The sequence below is a fragment of the Macaca nemestrina genome, chromosome 1 (genome assembly GCF_043159975.1).
Source record: "Macaca nemestrina isolate mMacNem1 chromosome 1, mMacNem.hap1, whole genome shotgun sequence".
In the NCBI taxonomy this organism is placed as follows: domain Eukaryota; kingdom Metazoa; phylum Chordata; class Mammalia; order Primates; family Cercopithecidae; genus Macaca; species Macaca nemestrina.
In genome coordinates, this window is record NC_092125.1 from 10,482,457 (window position 1) to 10,487,020 (window position 4,564).

Genomic DNA, 4,564 nt, shown 5'->3' on the forward strand with positions numbered 1-4,564 from the left:
ATTCTATTGTCTGTATGTGATATCTTTTGAAATCATCTCAGTTATTGGACACTGTGGGTTTTTTACCCCCTCTATTTGGTTTTTAATTCAGGAAATTTCTGTTGAACCATCTTGCCGTTCACTGATTCTTTTCTTGGACTTTGAGTCTGTTGCTGAGCCTGTCAAAGTCATTCTTCAACGTTGTTATTATGTTTTAATTTTTAACATTTCCTTTCAAATCTTTGTTAGAGCTTCTATCTCTTTGTTTACATTACTTATATTTTCTAGGCTGTCTGTTTTTGCCATTAGATCTCTGAACGTATTAATTGTATTTATTTCAAATTCACTGCCTGTTAATTCCAAAATCTGTGTCATGTGTGTCTTTTCTCTGATGTGTGTTTTGTTTTTTTTTCCTTCCTTTTTTATTTTTAGTTTTGAAAGCTGGATGTATTTTATCAAATAATAGGTAACCAGGTAAATAGATCTTTAATGTGATCATTTATGTTAATCTGGCTTGGAATTTGGCTGTGTTTAATGTTGTACATATGGGGACCAGAGACTTCAAATTCCTCTAGTATTCTTGCTTTAGTCTCTCCTCTTGTTTTATTTTTACTACTCCAGACAGAAAGACGGTCTGTACGTTGTAGATCTTTGTAAGTTTCCCTCAGTAGTGTTATATCAGAGGTTTATTGGTGTCCTGGTAGCATGTGGGAAAGGGGCTGTCATATAACTTGCTTAAGTCAGCCCTTAGTGGTACTGTGTCTCTAGGGCGTGGCCTTCACGAGTCTCTCAGACCCTCATCCTGGGGTTTAGTTTATTTCCCCTGCCTCTGCTTTCTTCTCTGGCTGCAGGATTCCCAACTTGTTTCTCTGAAGTCCACTCTGCTGCTGATTTCACTTGTGTCTTTGCTTTTCCCTTAAGGAAATAAGTGAGATATTTCCTTAAGGGAAAATCTTAAGGAAAAGGGTTGGGGGCGGTGGGAGAGGATTAGCTTGCCCCATCTGGGAAAACATTCTGAATTGCCTTCTGTTTAGTTTCTTCCTCTGGAAACTAGATCTTTTTTAGTGAGAAGAGTCTGAGTGGGTTTCAAGATGGATGCCCTTTCCCTGCCCCAGCCAGGGTCATGAGAGGATCTTTCTCAGATTTCACCATGAGACTCCGATAGGATTCCCATAATAAAATCACTATGAATGTGGCATTTCAGAGTTTCCCACTATCATGCTAGTCCACTGTCAACCTTCAGCACTTTGCCAAAATATCCATTCAATTCTCCCTACCAGTTTATGGATTCCAGCAGTTTATGCTTTAAGTAGGCACATCTCAGATCTGTGTCTATCAATGTGCCACTGCCTCCAGATTTGAGGTAGCTCTTGACCTGTAACTTCAGTTCTCCGTTGAGTCTAAAAGAAGTTGTTGATTTTTAGTTTATCAGTCTTCTGTTCTTGAAAGGTTGGGATGATGACTCCTAGGGCTCTTTACATGCCAGAGCTGAAACTGGAAGTCTCAGTTCATTTTTTTTTTTAAGTTTTAATTTTATTTCTTATTACAGTAAGATTTATGTATTGGTTTATTTTTGTAATTTCAACATTTATTTTAGACCCGAAGGACACACGTGCAGGTTTGATACGTGGGTATATATTGCAGATGCTAACGTTTGGAATATGAATAATCTGGTCACCCAGGTACTAAGCATAGTGACCAACAGTTAGTTTTTCAACCCTACGTCCCCTCCCTCCCTTCCCCCTCTAGTAGTCCCCAGTGTCTATTGTTGCCATCGTACGTCGGTGAGTACACAATGTTTAGCGTCTGCAAATAAATGAAGAACATGCAGAGTTTAGTTTTCTGTTCCTGTGCTAATTCACTTAGGATAATGACCTCTAGCTGCATTCACGTTGCTGCAAAGAACATTATTTTATTCTTTTTATTTAATGGCTACATTAAAAGCATCTAGTAATCCAACAATTTTTTATTGCTTTTTTCCCCATCCATTTGCTCTTCCACTGTTCATTTTTTTTTTTTTTTTGCGTGGATGGTAGAAGGTCTTGCCACTGGACTCACGACCTCCTCTCTTCTACCTTTGCCATTGTCCTCCCAAATTTTTGCTACACAGATATTTCTGAAATACAGATTTTGTTGAAGTCATTTTATACTTCGACTTGCTCATACGGTAAAGTTAAGTCTTTGCTAGCTCCTTCAAAGGCCCCCATGAAATCGTCTTGATGGACTTCCGTGGCCTGTTTTCTCCACACTCAAGGCCACGGCTTTTGATTTTTTTAGCCACACTGAACTGCTTTCAGTTCCTCAGAAAGGCCTGCTTTTCACACCTTCTTTCTTTTTCCTTCTATCTATATGTTTATTGTCTATTTTCTCTCTAAAAGTTTTTGACCTAGCTTAGCTCCTTTTTTCCATGAAGCTGTTCATAAAACAATCATTCTACTTATCTAGGAAGAAGCAAGCATTTGAACAGTTGCATTAAATATAGTGCTTTCTAGGTACTTTCATCATAGCACCTGTAACATTTTGAATTCTTTATTTTCATATTTGTCTCACCTTTTCAGCCTGTCAGCCCCTTGAAGATTTAGCCATGTCTATCTCGTTTACATAACAACTTGATTTTAACATATCAGGCAGTAATATGTACTCAGTAAACATTTTTGAATTTGTAAGAAAAATAATATACTGCTATCTTAAATGTGTTTCAAAACTTAGACTCAAAATATTTAGCTATATATTCTTGAGTTTTCTTAAATTGCAGAATGTATATTTCACCTTCTATGTTTTCTGAATTTATTAGACATGCTTCTGAAAACATTCTTATTGAGAAAAAATGTCCTATTTTTGACTGAGAGGACAAAAGATATGCCATTTCTTTAAGAAATTTCTCACTCAATAACTAAAAATGAAAGGACTCTTTTGAGTGATTATAGGAAAATGACAGAAGGAAGGAAAGCATGCTTTGCTATATTAATGATTTGTTCTCGCTAGAAGACTACCGTTATTGACCTTTGCAAATATAGCATTCAATACTTGGATCATTTTACCAAAAATCCAATATCAGTGGATTTTACTTTTTTTTCAGAAATTTTTATGTGACTAGAAGTCATGATGAATTGGAGGAAAATACTCTTTTTATTATTAACCTTTAAAAAAGACTGCAAAATTTTCACTCAGACTGTTTTATTAACAAAGCATTTATCTGAGCTATAATACTAGGCAGCCTCTTGGGGGTACACATATGGTGTGGTATAGCAGGTAGTCAAACTCTATGGCAAGCTTGATTTGATTGGCCCCAAGGCCTGTGTGGCTTCTAAAACAATTTCAATCATCTTTAAAAGGGGATAAAGGAAAAGAATCAAATCTGGAAAAAAAGAAAACAAAGAGCAAGACAGAAAGGAACTTGTTATATTAACAGATATGGAGGGATAAATACAAATATTCTTTGACATAAAGCATTTTGCCAGAAGATACAATTTATTACTATTTGTAAAAGAAGTGGATTACCTCTTAGTGACGCTGCAATTAATGAAAGAATCATATGATTGTTTGTTTATGTTCTAGGGGAAAAAGAAGGTTAAGGGCAGTGATCAGTAGCTACTCTCCTATCCCTAATTCTCTTTGTTGTTTCTCTCATCACTTTTGTTTTGGAAATCCAGAGATGCTTAACCTGCAGTAGATCTCATAGAGAGATTCCACCTAAGATCTCTTTACCGCCAGCAGAAATGTTCTCCTTCCCAGAAATATGAAAAACTAGGAATCTGAGTGTTTAAAAATACTTTTATATGCTCAATGACATTTTTCAGGAGAAAAGAAAGTGGTGAGGAAGAGTGTCACAGAGCTATATTTGATTTGACTTGACCATTGACTAACTTTATCAGTTTTGTAAAAGTAGTTTTTTGAACATAAAAAGCATATATAGTTAGAACATAAAATATAAGAGGTATAATGGCAAAATATAACATATAAGAATGTAAATTAGTTTATTTTCCCAATATAAGAGATATAAATATCCATAGAATGTTGTGAGGTAGTTCTGGGAATATACAGAAGAAGCAAATTTGAATTTGGCATGCCAATATTTCAAAATGGAAAATGATATTGACAATAATCGCTATGTTTCAGAAGATGAATAATGTATTTTATGGAACATATGAAAGTTATTTGTGTTGTCCATTAAAATGCATCAGCAATGTAATTATTTAATCCACATTAATAAAAATATTGATATTCTTACACCTTGAGCTATGCAGCAATCTTCGTCTTCTCCAGAGTTCTATGACTTGAAAGCTCATTACGCTTAATTGTCATTAACAAAAATAGTGATAACAATAGATCACAGTTTTTTGGGTGGTTACCCTGGGTCAGGAAGTATGATGAGTGACTTGCAGACATTATTTCCCTTAATTCTCAAAACTACTATAAATTACACATTGAACATTTTACAGTTTTATGAAATTGATCTTTAAAAGGATTTGCCTGCAATCACTCACACAGTTGACAAATAAAGCAAAATCATAGCTACTTTTTAGTAATTCCAAAGCTCAATCTTATATTCACGTGGCTTAATAATAATTGATGTTTACTATGA